This window comes from Lynx canadensis, chromosome F2, assembly GCF_007474595.2.
Source record: "Lynx canadensis isolate LIC74 chromosome F2, mLynCan4.pri.v2, whole genome shotgun sequence".
Taxonomy (NCBI): domain Eukaryota; kingdom Metazoa; phylum Chordata; class Mammalia; order Carnivora; family Felidae; genus Lynx; species Lynx canadensis.
In genome coordinates, this window is record NC_044320.2 from 50,706,302 (window position 1) to 50,722,778 (window position 16,477).

At 33.2% G+C, this 16,477-nt stretch overlaps 1 protein-coding gene across 2 annotated transcripts in view; it reads right to left on the bottom strand.

The window, feature by feature from the left end:
- RALYL (RALY RNA binding protein like) overlaps positions 1 to 16,477 on the bottom strand; it is a 407,386-nt gene that overhangs the window by 376,594 nt on the left and 14,315 nt on the right. The gene's annotated exons all lie outside the window — the stretch shown is intronic.

Sequence of the window (16,477 nt, forward strand, 5' to 3'; positions counted from 1 at the left end):
CAACTTAAAAAACCCAAATACCTTGCTCACATGTGACTGGAGTTCAGTGTTCTCATTATGCCTCTACAGCTCCCTTTAAACTTATCACCCACCCCTGTTTGTTTCCCCGCTGTCTCCTTCCCCTCGCCCCCAACTTCTTGCCCCTTCATAGCTGATCTGTGTTAGCTCCCTGTCCTGACCTGATTTTATTTATTTTAAATCTTGACCTTAGTCTGGTCACATCCTGAAATACCTAACTTTTTCCCTACCTTATATTCTGAAATAAGATGTCATTATCATTAACAGTATTTTTATCAGCCAGATATTTGCCTTATTACTCTTTATTCAGTAATTATATACTAAGTTTTCCCATTCTATTATATTACTCTTAATGCTCTCATTATTACCAATAGTCTAATCTAATAAGCTAACGTCAAAATCATTTACATGAAAAATGAATCAGCATGAACAGCAAATTTAATTCCATCAGAAATAAGTATTTTCCAAACTGCTGATGGGTTATAACAAAGGCTAGGTTAATGGTTTCGTAATTTTAAAAATAAATAAAGGACAAAAAGAGTCTCATGTCTGCCTTTTGAGATTATCCTTAGATAAATTTCATGGTTGTATAAGGAGGTTCAATAAAATTCTTATTTGCTTCTAAAAAAAACTCCATGCCTACTTCCATAAGTACAATTGTTCCTATATGTCTTTATATTGTGCATTTGTTTGATTTCAAAATAATTCTTACATTAAATACTTATAAACTTGCTACAAAAAACACTTCATGCAAATTACTAATATGAAAATTAAAAAATACTGTTTTATCATCTTTTCACCAAATATAAAAAATATGGCTCAGTAATTCCAACAAAAATGTTAGATGAAGAACTACAGGAATGAGTACAAAGTGCTATTCTGGGTCTCTGTTAATGAACATTAAATTATTTTTCAGGAAAAAAAAGATGATAATTATGTGGAAATGTGATTAATGTTTAGTGGGATTTTATTATGTTACTTAGGGCCTAAAGTTACTGTTGATTGCTATTGTGTTCCTTCACAGTGTTAGTCCAATGCAGAGGGTTAAGCCTAGTGACCTTCAAAGGGAAGAGAATGATGTGTTTCAGGGGCACTGAACTCAAAGCATAGTACACCAAGGGCAAAAATCAGAAAGTGCTAAAAGTAATTATAGAGGACAATCCTCACTGAAATTTACAGCACAGGTTGAAAAACTATATCCATAGTACCTAATTATCTCTGTAGGAGAACTTTCATCTCCAGCGACCAGAAATTTTAAATTCAAATTTTAGTATATATAGGTCAACATAAACCCAGGAAAAAAAAAACCCTGATAATTGCAAAACTGGGAAATAAACTCATAGAAGTGATTTCAGCCAACAGAAATAGTGCAGAAGTCAGGCTAATAGAAATAGCAACTATCATTCCAAAACAAATTTTTAAAAACTTTCTTAAATGTAATACAAGAAATGCTCTAATCTACCACTAAAAGAAAAGCCCATAAACAAAATAACAAGATCAGTTCACAATTAGTGACTTTTCACCTTCTAAATGTCAGTTTTGCAGAGTCCATATCTTTTCACAAGGAAACAACAGCCTCAAATGAATCATAAAGGTCAGTTGAAAGAAGAGAAAAAGGATTTGACGCATTTTTTCAATAGAAAAAGGTTTGGATCATTTGCAACCAAAGGGGATTTGGCCAGGAACACAGGTGCATTGGCTGGATTAATTTCAAGAAAGAGATTTCTATGCATGAAATTTCTGTATCTAGTATCATTTTGAAAAACAGTTTAAAATGAACACACCAAGAGTCTGGGGTATTTTATTCACAAAAATGCTCAAGTATTCCAGTAACAACCTGCACTATTCCAGGGAGAAGAGGAGGTTGTAATTATATGGTTAACAATATGATCCAGTGTAGGCATGTATCATTCTTATTCACACAGAGAATGCATACGCTCTAAGAATATATTTACTAATTATAGATTGTGATGTAAAGTGATCACAGTGCTACAAAAGAAGTCACAAGAGTCCTTTTATTCCTCAGCCTTGCCACTTTCCCCCTCTGCTTTCAGACTCCTATCCTTCTATCCGATAAGTACCGATTGCCCTGGGTCCACCCCAGGCCTGTACAATCATGGAGAAATTTACCTTGATAAACACATGCATGGGAGAACTTTGCTCACATCATGAGTAACTACTCCCAGTAATATTTATAAAAACTGCCTACACAGAGAAAGCAATGCTTAAACAAAATGAATGCATTTCTGTCACCTAATACCATAGTGAGGATATATATTTTCATAGAAGCCCTTTTCTGGCATCTGGACAATCAAACTATGCTGAAAAACACTATTCTATGTAAGATGAAAAAATATTTTTAGAACAACTTTCTGCTTTCCATATACATTAAAAAGAGCTTTGACAAGTTAGTTTTTTTTTTTTTTAATTATAAAAATGCTACCAATTATCAATTTAGACCTGAGACTATTTCCTAGATGCTTGGTAAATTAATGTCTGCTTTCTCTAAATTATGCTGCATATCAACTAATAGCCAAATATCAGTGGCTTTACTATTTAGTTCCCATTCAAATCTTATGCCAGTGGTGGGAGTTCTGCTGCCCTGCATGTTTCAGGCTGCCACAGAGGGTGGGTCTGCCCCAATGCCTTCTCAGTGAAGGAACAGCTGGCCCCAAGGCATGCTGTTGCCTTTTTTCCCTTAATGTTTGTTTGTTTAGAGAAAGAGTGCATGCGTGCCTGAGCAGGTAGGGGTGGAGAGAGAATCACAAACAGGCTCCACATTGCTGCCAGTGCAGAGACCCACGGAGGAGGAGGCGGGGATAAGGGCTGGATCTCATGGATTGTGAGACCGTGAACTGAGCCTAATTCAAAAGTCGGATGCTTAACCAATTGACCCACCCACGCGCCCTGACATGCTCTTGTCTTAAAGTTCAGGAATGGAAGCAGCAAAATCAAACTATGTGAGTGCATTTAAGGTTTCTCTTTAGAAGTACCATGTCCCCTTATGTTCTAAGGAGTCAAAACAAATTTTATCAGCAATCCTGACAACAGGGTATAGAAATACTCTACCTCCAGAGGCTTCATAACAGGGTGTGGAAGGAGTCAAAACTTGAGACCAACGTTACAAAAATTACAGATGTAAATAATTTGTTAGGAATGTGATTAAACATTCAAGATATTTTCTTGTCTTTTATAAGTCTCTCATGGTGGTCAGAAGCTCAGTCTTCTAGTCAAACAAACTTGATAAGACTCTAAACATGATGCTCATAAGTTTTGGTTTTGAGTAAACCCTCTCTGCCTCAGTTTTCCCATCTGAAAAAATTAATTATATCTGTCTCACAGATTTATTCTAGGTATTTAATGAGGTACTTAATGTACAAATCTTGAATATCCTTTTAAAAGTTTTAAACTACTTATACATTAATATGATTTCCATCTCTCCCTCATCCATCATCTCTACACATCATAGCACTTTGCTTTAATTCTGAAAAGTACAGGCAATGTACAATTTAAATAGTCATTTTTAATACTATTTTGCATAAATCACTTTTGTCCTTAATCAAATAAAATGACCTTATTTTGTTTTTATCATTTGTCACATTGTCCCTGTGAATACATAAGATCTGAAAGCAATTAATCCGGGAAGGGAGTGAAAAATTCCATAAAAAAACATGCTGTAGAGGCAAGTCTAAGTGAATAGGTCATTTTAAGTTCTGATGGTCTTTCTAATGTTCATGATTTTTTACAAAAGCAAATTATCCAAAACAGTGAAGGTTATAAACACCATCCTTAACCTATTCTTTCTAGTTCAAGTCACTACATGTCATTATATTTCACTCTAAACTGTTAGCCAGTAGCTTGATTGTTATGGATATACTGGTGGGATATCTAAATGAAGAAAGTGTTACATAAGTTACAATGATCCTCATATACTTATGGGAGGATCTACATGTTTAGTCTGGGGCTGTTTCCCAAAGATAAGTGGCCACATTTTTTCTTTTAAGTTTATTTATTTATTTTGAGAGCTAGAGAGAATGGGTGCACAAGGAGCAGAGGGGCAGAGAGAGAGAGAATCCCAAGCAGGCTCTGCACCATCAGTTCAGAACCCTATGTGGGGCTCGAACTCATGAATCAAGGGATCATTACTAGAGCAGAAATCGGGAGTGGGATGCTTACCCGACTGAGCCACCCAGGCGCCTCAAGAGGTCACATTTTAGAAGCCAAAACTATTTCCAAGAAAACTAAAAGAAAGCTTAGAACATATTATTGAATGAAAATTTCTAAGCAAAATCTTAGTATTACTTTTATTCATTTATATGTTTATTGATTAGGAAAATGGTACTAACCATTACCAGTTAGTGAAAGAGAAGGGAAATGTCTCTCCTCCAATGAATTTGTGGCGTGGAACAACCTATTGATGTTCCATAAATCCATCAAGAGGCCAACTAATGAACACGTACGCACAATGGGCTCTTTACTTAGCATCAGGGATGGCTTTGTATATACAGCAGACATTAGAAGTGATAAATAATTACAGGGGAGTAAACATATTATATAAAGTTAGGATCCAGAGATAGCATATAAAGGCAAAAAATGGTATTGACTCAAAATCATCCTTGAAAACTTCCTTAAACAGACCAAAAATATAGGACTCACATTATGAAGGATAACACATCACCATACTTGACTTTTTGTAACTAATAATTTATCAAAAATTCTACAGTGGGCCTAAAGAACACTTCTGACATTTACTTTTTATTTACTTGGATTTATCTAGAATTATTTATCCTCGGGAAACAAGGTACTGTTGTATATGAAGACCTGTTGCAAAGGAGTTAATAAAATAGGGGTGAAGATGATTGTGATGGAGTTTTTGATAAGGAAATGGAACATGTTGCGGGTAAAAGGACTCTTCTGAGGCAGAAGAGCAAGACTCCCCCAAACTAGCAGGTGCTGAAGAAAACGACAGGTCAGAGGGCTTATAAGTTATAACTGGAACTATGTGTCTGGAATCTCTCTGACATTTGTTGATGGCCACCAATAATAATTACAATATAATTTGGAAAGCTTTATATTTTGGATTGTTTGGATTGTATTTATTTGCACAGATAAAGACACTTGTTACCTGGGCTTGTAATATTTTTTATTAACTTATAATAGAAACACAGGACAACAATTAATGCGGTCACCTTGATATTACTTGCTTTTCAGAAGATGTACACTCCCATTTGAGTGAATGCATTCTGGCTGTAAAGCAAAACACAATCAACTGCCAGAAATTGCAATAAATTGTTACATTTCCAGTTTCTTAAATGTGTGATAGGCTAATTAACTTAAAGTGAAAAATACTGAGATGATTTCAGCTAATGATAAGACATTGTTGCCTACAAACACAAACAAATGTATTTCAGCCATGATTACTTAATTTTGCAAGGAACTTTGTTATTATAAAACTACTATTGCATCATGATAATCAAGTTTCTAAAAGAAATCTATTAAGTTTCAATTCAGTAAGAGAATAAAGAAACAGGAGAAAATAAAACTCTATTAAGAATGTGATTATGTCACATTAATTCTTTGCTTTAAAGGCTTTTTTTAGAGTTTAATTCAGTATTCTAAAGTATTTTAAAATAGTTTGTATATGGAGATGATTCCTCTCACAGCAAATGTTTCCATCATAGTTATTTTTCCCAGTTCATATCGCTAGGCTAATAATATATAGATATCTACTAACACAGATACATGTATAGAAAAAGAAATAGGCAGGAAAGGCCAAGAACATTAATTTTCTTAAAGGTCCACTGTCACCTATAGCTTGATTTTACTTGGGTTTATGACCTGATTTTCATTAAATTCTCATTCATTTTTTTTTTCAAGGCACAGGGGCCAGGAAACTACTAATTTTCATGGTGTTGTGAATTATCTCAAAAAGGTTACTTTTCACTCCTTTCAGAGATTACTAAATAATTTATTATATACTTTTTCAGGAAGACTTCTCATGCACAGTTGTGCTATTTCAACCTTGAAACAATGTGAAGTACATAGCCCAGTACCCAAAACACACCTCACTTAAGGAGTAAAGTGAGGCTCATTGTTGAGATCTTCAAGAAACTTCTTAGCACAAGTACATGCCATTGGCCTTTCTTCCGTGCTTGGCAGCAAGTAGAGCTGTCTTTACCTCAGTGAATTATTTCAGATTTGCTTGCTTTTCCTGAAATTGTTTAGAATTTGTGTGTTTTAACATTTAAATTTTGTAAAAGCACTAGCATATATTTCCTCATCCAGTTCATGTATGTACGTGTGCATGTCTGTGGACATATGTTTGTCTGTGTGACGATGTATATGTGTATGAACTCTTTTCTGCCTCATGCCTCCACACCCCTACCTCATTATCTTTAACCACTTTATTCATTAGCCACTTCTCTGTTACCACTCTGTGTTATGTTGAAGACTCTGAATATAATAATTTGCTTACTTCAAAAGGTACTTCTTACATATAATGATTTGATGGAAGTATTTTAAACATGAAGCTGCTGAATTGCATTGAATCAACATGAGCACTCCATTCCATGAAGCTGCAACGAAATGTCAACAGTTGGAATATGAAGAATCAAGTGGGTCTACTTGGAAGCTGAAGTCGAAACAAAGATCCAAAATCAGAGTAGCAGGTTAGAACAACAGCCAGGATTGTAAGACCAAGTAGGGTTAAGGAAGGAACTATAGACATCAGAACAGGACTCTTTGCATTTGCTTATAAATGGTGTTATTCTCATTGGTAAAACTGGGCTAGTTTGCTTATAAGTGCAGGGCGTGTATATGGGTAGGACCAAACTGGGAGATAGATGCACTAGTTAATCTCCAACAATGACCCCATTTTTGAAGAGCTACCACTGCTGCATCCCCATGCCTCAACTAGAGAAATACAGATCTCACTGTAGTTTACATAAGAAACACAACCAAAAAACGTTCTAAATTTAATTGTTAAGTAGAACCATTTTATTTCTATTTCCCAGAACTTTTTGGAAACCACATTGCTCCAGTTCTGTGCAACACTGGAGTGAGTTTCAAACTAGCTTTCTCTAACTTTTTTTCATTTTCTGTATCTAATAACCAAGTCATAGAACTTCTTCTCCTAAAAGTTTCTGGCAGAGTTACTCCTTCTACTTTATTCAACACTCTACTTTTGAACTCATCAAAATACACTAAAATTATATATATTTCTGTCATTCTGTAGCCTCCGGAAAAAATGTGAAGATCTGTAGTACCAAGGCAATGTTTTATTCCCTTTGTGGTTGGCATTGAAAGCAGAGTTGAGGATAAATGAATGATTAAATGATTCCTTTTCATTTACACAGTTACTATTTTGGGTCAACCATGGAAGAAATGACATGGGTTTATTTTAACAAATATTTATTCAGGACTGTGCATGAGCCTAAGACATGGGGATACAACCTAAACAACCTAGACGTGGTCCTCTGTCCCCAACACTTTTCCTCTATCTTTCTATAATTATCTTTCCTTGCTCTCCAAGGTAATCATTCACTGCTATGATGTACCTGTATGTATTATCCATTTCTGAATTTTTCCTTACAGCTCTTTCTTGCTCAAAATATTTCTCTTAACTAAAATGTTCTTATGTACAACTCTACCAAGTCATTAATTACTTAACATTTTAACTCAAAAGTCATCTTTTAGAGAGGAAAGGCCTTACTTAATTAACCCCACCTCAATTTCTTCTCTTACTTATACCATGCTTATCCAAAATGTTTATACAAATAATCTATTCATCCCAGAATTTGAGCTAGATCTGGAGTTAAACGATTCTGAGGTAGAAATTATGCCTTATATCATTCTCATCATCAAGCCAGAGACAACTATCCTAACCACTAAAAATAAAAACCTTTAAGAAATAGTTATTTTGTCAAATAGCTTTATGTCAAAAAAAGCTTAATATTTTTGTTATGATTATTTCAAAAAAGCTGATTTAATGTGCCATTTATATTCTCCACTAGGCTTTCTCTGGTATCAATCTAAATTCCAATAAGAAAACAAAAGAGGAAACTACAATATAATTTATAATTATATATAATATAAATTAATATATATAATATAAATTAAATTTATATTATAAATTAAATTATATAACTTATAATTCTATAATATAGATTAACATATATAATAAATAATATATAATATACATTAAATTTTAATAGAACTTTCATTTCAATAAAAATTTGAGTGATTTGCTGCAAAAACTGCCATATTCTCTTGATAGCGTCACCCTGGGTTTGTGTCTAAAAGTCAATAGCTTTGAAAATTCTTGTCTGTGTTTCACTTTCCTTGTTTTCCTTTTGAGTATTAGGCTATACTTATATCATGAGTGATAGTTATAGAACTAAGATTCCATTGCAATGGTACAATTATTTTCTTACCTGGGAAAAGTTTTTGTTTCTATGTTTTTATATTTTATAGTTATTAAACAAAAAAGATTAAAGTTCACTACGAAATTTATAAAGCCTTTAATTTTGTAGTAAACTTTTGTTTTTTTTTTTTAATAGAGTAAGAGGGAGAGAGAGAAAGCAAGCAAAGGATGGGGTGCAGAGGGAGAGAAAGAATCTTAATCAAGCTCCATGCTCAGCCCAGAGCATGACGCAAGGCTTGATCCCAGGACCCTGAGATCATGGTCTGAGCCACCCAGGTGTCACAGTAAACTTTATTTTTAATATTGAAGAAAACTTTTAGAATAATAGTATTTCTAGAAACTCTGTTTATAATTTTTATACTTCAAAAATAATGACTACTTTATGAGTTTCTAAAGGAGTCATTACTGTTATAATATAAACCCACTTTTTCTTTTACAAAGTATGGTAGAAAACGTATGATAAATGAAGTTTATATATTAAAAAAATAAACATTTTAACTAAGTCTACATAAACAAGTATTTAAAAAAATGTTTTTACTGTTTTTATTTATTCTTGAGAGAGAGACAGAGTGTGAGCAAGGGAGGGGCAGACGAGAGAGGGACACAGAATCCGAAGCAGACTCCAGGCTCTCAGCAGTCAGCACAGAGCCCAACACGGGGCTTGAATTCACAAGCCATGAGTTCATGATCTGAGCCGAGGTCTGATGCTTAACCGACTGAGCCACTCAGGCACCCCTATATAAGCAAGTTTTTAAGCTAATTTTTCATGATAAAGTGGTTCAACAAGAATGGTGTGATACTATTTGAAATCTGCCTATAAATATCTTCGATATTATGGAAGCAAATAATTTTGTTCATATATCTTGATTAAACTCTAACTGCTATGTTACCAGGACTGTTCAATTTTTAGAAAATATCTTTATTATTTCCTGCAATTCTTCACTGGCATCTTTAGTGCTGAAAGAAATGAACTGCCCACCTGGTTTTTATAATTTGTGAAAATAACCTTCAAATGTGAGGCAGAAGAAAAAGGGGGCAGGAGAAAAAATTTATTGTCAAATAGACAAAAGTTGAGATAAATTTTTACTATCAGACCAATATTAATGAAATATTAAAAAGAATTCCTCAGAGAGAAACATGGAAAAGAAGGAAGGAAAGAGGAGTAGTAAGAAGGGTAAATATTCAGGTAAATATCAATCGTTACTGGCTACACAGAACAATAAAAATAAAATTTAATGATTCTTAAAATATATATAGAAAATGTATTCTGGGTATATGGTGGTGGCAGCATGGGTTTTTGGTCTCCACAAATACTTCCATTAAAGAGGACCAGAGCAACTAGATGAAAGCACAAATCCAAATACCACATGTACAATAAATTATTGGTAATGGTATTATATATATATATATATATATATATATATATATATACACACACACACACACCACATTTAAAAAATATATAAATGTTCATTTATTTTTGAGAAAGATACAGAGCACGAGTGGGGGAGGGGCAGAGAGTGACAGACACACAGAATCCAAAGCAGGCTCTAGGCTCTGAGCTGTCAGCACAGAGCCCGATGCAGGGCTCGAACTCATGAACCATGAGATCATGACCTGAGCTGAAGTTGGACGCTTAACAGACCGAGCCACCCAGGCTCGTTTTCTTTAACCATTTTCTTTATCTAGTCATCTATGGATGGGTATTGGGTTCTTTCTGTATCTTGTCTATCAGAAATAATGTTGCAGTGAACCTAGTGAACAAATATCTCTTTGAGATCCTGATTTAAATTCTTTCAGATAAATACTCAGGAGTGGGATTGCCAGACTGCATGGTAATTCTATTTTTAAATTTTTGAGGGACCTCCACATGTTTTCTATAGTGACTGCACCATTTTACACTCCCACCAACGGTACAGGAGGGTTCGAATTTTTCCAAATCTTTGCCAACATTTGTTACTTTTTGCTTGTCTAGATTATTTTTTATAATAGCCATCTTAACAACTGTGAGATGATACCTCATTGTGGCTTTTACCTGCATTTCACTGATAATTAGTGATGTTGAGTACTTTTTCATATACCTAGTGGCCATAAATATAGGGTTTTTTTTTTGAAGAAATATCTATTCTAATCCTTTGTCCATGACTTGTCTTTTTGCTAATGAGTTACTAGAGATTCTTACACGTTTTGGATATTAACCCCTTATCCGGTAGATGGTTTGCAAGCACCTTCCCCAATTCCACAGGGTGCTTTTTCACCTCCTTGGATTGTTTCTTTTGTTGTGCAGAAGCTTTTTAGTTTGATATAGATGAACCCTGAAGACACTAGGCTAAGTGAAATAAACCAGGCACAGAAGTACAAATACTGCATGAGTCCACTTATATGAAGTATCTAAAATGGTCAGACCCAGAGAAGTGAAGAGTAGCATGGTGGTCGCCAAATGCAGGGGAATAGGGAAACAGGGAATTGTTGCTCAATGGGTGTGAAGTCTCTGGTATGAAAAACAAAGAAGTTCTAGAGATCTGCAGTTGCAGTAGTACTAATAATTAGCAGTATGGTATTGTGCACTTTAAAATATTTACGAAAACAGATCTCATCTTAAGTATTCTTATAAGGGAAGGGAAGGGAAGGGAAGGGAAGGGAAGGGAAGGGAAGGGAAGAGAAGAGAAGAGAAGAGAAGAGAAGAGAAAGAAGAGAAGAGAAAAAAGAAAAGAAAAATATCACAAAAAATATAGGTAATTGGTGGAGGTGATGGATAGTTACCATCCTGATTGTGGTGATGATATCACAGGTATATGCATATGTCCAAACTCACCAAGATGTATTCATTATATACGGGCAATTTTTTGTGTATCAATCATACCTTAATAAAAACTAAAATAAAAAAATAAAAGTAATTCTTAATTGTCAAACATTGTAACTGGGTATCTATTTGGTGACAACCTCACAGAGAAGAATGACTCCAAGTGACTTTAAAAGTTTTTTGCGATTACCTAGTAGAATATTCTTCATGGGAAAACCATTAAAAATAAGAAAATATTAAACTGGTTTTGGAAATCATAATAATGTTGGTGTTGGTGGTACTGATTTTATGAGATTCTTTTATGTATATTGAGGGATAATCAGATAAGTTATTATAAAATGTTGTTAAGATGTGAGATTTCTGGCAATGCTGAAGGAGATGTAGATGTAAGACTGATGAGGTTAACTAAAATTCCTATAGTCTTGAATTTAAATAGGAAGTATAACTATAAATGTGAAATGTTTTTTTCTTTAATGTCTATGTATATGTTTCTGTGTGTGTGTTTATGTATTTGTAAGTGTGTGTCTGTGTGTGTGCATCTCCTAGCTCTGACTCCTGAAACAACTGAGAAACAATAACAATTCAGTAGCATTGAGCCTCTGTAGCACCCAGAATGTTGGAATGAAGTAGCTTTTTCCAAGATATTATAAAGCTCTTTGGAGACTGGCTGATTCCCAGTTTGGGGCAGGGAATTATGATCCTGGAGCATTTTATTATCAGAATACAGGAAGTTATCAAAGACTAATCGAGTTATATAAAAATGACCCAGGAAACAATGTGAATATAGTGGTGTCACAAGGCAAAGTCGGGATAATTTGATCATTAATGAAGGTAACAACTGAAAGGGACTGGCAAATTATTAGCGATGCTCAATTCTTGAGCTCATCAAATTATTAAAAAAATTTTAGGGGTGCCTGACTGGCTCAGTCAGTAGAACATGTGACTCTTATTATCGGGGATGTGAGTTTCAGCCCCACACTGGGTATAGTGCTTACTAAAAAAATGCTTTAACTAATTTTAACATTTAGAGAATGCTAGGGGATCACTTTACTCTTTTGAATACTCATATAAAGGGAAAGAATCAACGAGTTATCCTATTTCTTTCCATACAATAGTAACTCAGCATAACCAAATACATAATGAAAGAAAATTCTCTTTTAGAATAATTCCAGCTGATAAGCAAAGAAAACAAAGGATAGGAAGCAGATTACCAAAATCATCATATCTATCTACGTACCTATCTATATATATATTCAGTAGCTGTTAGCATCACAAAAGAAAACAAGACAGTACTTTTTGATGGACATGCACAGAGTCACCCATGAAGAAATCTTTAAACATTTCCACCTAAATTTGACCAAGCTTCTAGATATAATTAAAACATTTCAGGAAATACAAGGAACAGAGAAGCATGTTAAATGATACCACAGGGTGCAATCACCAAATTGCAGAACTGCGAAACATTATAGGACAAATGATCCAATTTTTTTCCAACATAGAAAATGCAAATGGAGGTGGGGAATATATTAGGAGAGGTTATAAATTAAGAGCCCTAGGGATATAACAATGAATCCCAGTCTCGGTCTCTCATTTGGATTCCAATTCAAATAAATCAATAAAAAGAAGTATAAGAGAGAAAATTCTGAAAAGAAGGAATTATTACTAGATTGATGTTAAGGGATTGTAGAATTACATTTGGTGATATCATGACCTTGTGGCTGTTTTCTTTTTTAAAAAATTATATATATACGGAAATATTTGCAGATTAAATGACATGTCTGGGGATTTGCTGTAAAACAATCCAGGGAGTAGGAAGAAAATGGTAGAGATACAGAAATAATTATATGGTTGTGCAATGATGATTGCTAAATGGGGTCAGGCATATATCTAGTTCATTAGACTACTCTCTTCACTTTTATATATACCTGAAAATCTCCAAACTAAAAATGTAAGAAATCAAGCAAACTTTGTACAAAATTAAAATTCATGACAATTATAATATAAAAAGTGAGGGGTCAATGAATACAAACAAAGTATTGTATGAACTCAGGGTTATTTGGAAAGTAGTGTGAGGGACAATGTACATTAAACTAATATATCAAAGATATCTGTTGAAATATCCAAAGTAATGTTACAAAAATAGCAAAAGTATGTATAACATACAAGCAAATAGAATGGAAAATACAAAATAATAACAGATATTAAATAAAAAAGGCAAGAAAGAAAAATGAAAATGCTACACAAGGAATAAATAGAAAAAAAAGCAAACCTATGGATATAATTTCAAACATATAAGTAATTAGATATGAATTAAATTTCTAATTAACAGATGAATTATTAGAATTAAATAAAAAAGCTGTCAAACTGTATTTTTCAAAAGATTATATGTTGCTTACAAACGTTTTAAATATTAACACACAGAATCACTAAAATGAAAATGGTTGAAAAATGATATACTATGCAAACATTATTCAAAAGGAAGTGAGTTAATCTATATTGATTAGACAATGTTTTTCTGTAAGACAAAAATAATTACTAGACATAGAGATATATCATACTAAGAAAAGAATGAATCCATTAGAAAGATACAATTTCAAGTTCGCATTTACCGAATATTATTGTTTCAAATATGTAAAGCAAAAATTAAAAGAACTAAAAAGACAAAGAGATGAATCCATAATCATAATCCACTCTCTAAATAACTGATGGAAAAGAAGAGAAAAATCAATAATTATACAACAAATCAGAAATTCAATTAGTGATTTTTGCCTATTTGATACATACAGAAGGCTATATAGAACAGCTGCAGCATATATATATATATGCTGTGTGTCAAGCACACAGGGAATACTTATGAAAACTGATCATATACATGTAGAACAAAAAAAAAAGGTCTCATTGAATTTTAATCAATTTATTCTCTAGTTATAATGAAATTAGGCTAAAGCGAATTATAAAAATTATAAATTCAGTAACAAACTTTCAAAATAACCAATAGGTCAAAGAACTATCAACGTGAATTAACAAATACTTATCAACTAATTGATTCTGAAAGTATGATGTGTTAAAATTTGGGGGATGAAGCTAAAGCTGTGCTCTGAGAGAATTACAGAATTAAATGCATTTTTAGAAAACATGAAAGGCTGAAAATCAGTTACCTAAGTTTCATACATGAAGTTATAGAACAAGTAGCAAACTAAGCCAAAACAAGCAGAAGAAAAGAAATAATAAAGGTAAGATTACAGAGTAATGGAACAAAAATAAAGGAGCAATAGAGAAAACACACAAAGCCATAATTTGGTTATTTGAATAGATGACTAAACTAAGAAAGAAAGTTAAGGCAAAAATTATCAAGACTAGGATTAGCGAATAAAAAGATATCACTTAAAGATCCTAATGGCAATAAAATATGAGAATACTATGAAGAGCTTTATGCGAAAACATTTGAAAGTGAGTATCAAATTAGCAAATCCCTTAGAAAACTTCTCCCTCTAAAACTGTCACAAGAATAATTTAAAAAAATCTGAATAGTCCTATGTCTATTAGAGCAATTGAATCTGTATTAAAGATCTGTCCATAAAACACTACCAACCCACCTGGCATTATTGGTGGATTCTCCAATATTTATAAAGAAATAACACCAATCATGTGCTAACTCATCCAGAGAACAGTAAAAGAAGGAACACTTCTCAGTTCATTTCACGAGGTCAGCATCTCCTCAAGAGCAAAACTGGTAAGAACCTAACAAAAAAAAAAACTGCGGGCCAATCTCTAAATATCTACCAAAAACAAAGAGGTTAAAAAAAAAGAAAACAAAATATGATGTTGCATTGATTTTAGGAGAAATTGAGTTAACATTAAAAGATCAACTGCAGTTCATCACATTAACGAGTAAAAGAAAAAGTATTAATTTCTACATAAACAAAAATATTGAATATAATCCAATAAAATTAATAGCAAACTAGAAATATAAGAAATTCCTTCATTTGATGGGCAGTTTCCACAAAAAGAAAATCTTATGGTAAATGATAATAGCAAAATATTGACAGCTTCCTCATGCAATGAGAAAAATATATCTGCTACCATTATTACTCTTCAATATTATTCTGGAGGTACTAGCCAATGTAATGAGGCAAGGAAAGAAATGAATACATATAGGAAAATAAGAAATAAAACTACCATTATTTGCAAGAGACATGGTCATACACATGGAACATGCCCTTGAAAGCAAAGATAAATTACTTCATTTATCAGAAGTAATAAATGAATTTAGAAGTTCTGTGAGTATATCAATAAATGTGCCAGTAATGAACAATTAAGAAATAAAATGTCTAAAATGGTACCATTTACAGTAGTATCAGTATTATTAACAGCATAATATCTATAGCATATATGTAATGCTATACATATATTGATATTAAATAAATTTCTACATATAATTACCTATAAATTATATTGTAAAATGACATATTGGATAAAGGATTAGTATCTAAATCTATAAAGAACTTAACAAACTCAACACCCAGAAATCAAATAATCCAGTGAAGAAATGGGCAAAAGACATGAACATACACTTTTCCAAAGAAGACATCCAGATGGCTAACAGACAAATGAAAAGATGTTCAACATCACTCACCATCAGGGAAATACAAATCAAAACCACAAAAGGATACCACCTCACAATTAATGGCTAAAATTAACAACTCAGGAAACAACAGTTGTTTATGAGGATGCAGAGAAAGGGGAACATTTTGCACTGCTGGAGGTAATGCAAACTGGTCCAGTCACTCTGGAAAATAGTATGGAGGCTCTTCAAAAAAGTAAAAATAGAGCTACCCTATGACCAAGCAATTGACTACTAGGTATTTTTCCAAAGGATACAGAAATGCTGATTTGAAGGGTCACATGCCTCCCAATGTTCACAGTAGCCCTATCGACAGTGGCCAAATTATGGAAAGAGCCCAAATGTCCATCCACTGATGAAACGATAAAAAACGATAAAAAAGATGTGGTGTGTATGTGTGTGTGTATTGTGGTGTATATATGTATATTTATAATAAGTCAGAGAAAGATAAATATCATATGATTTTACTCATATATGGAATTTAAGAAACAAAATGGATGAACATATAGGAAAAGAAGGAAAAATAAAATAAAAACAGAGAGGGAGGCAAGCTATATGAGACTCTTAAATACAGAGAACAAACTGAGGATTGCTGGAGGGATATGGGGTG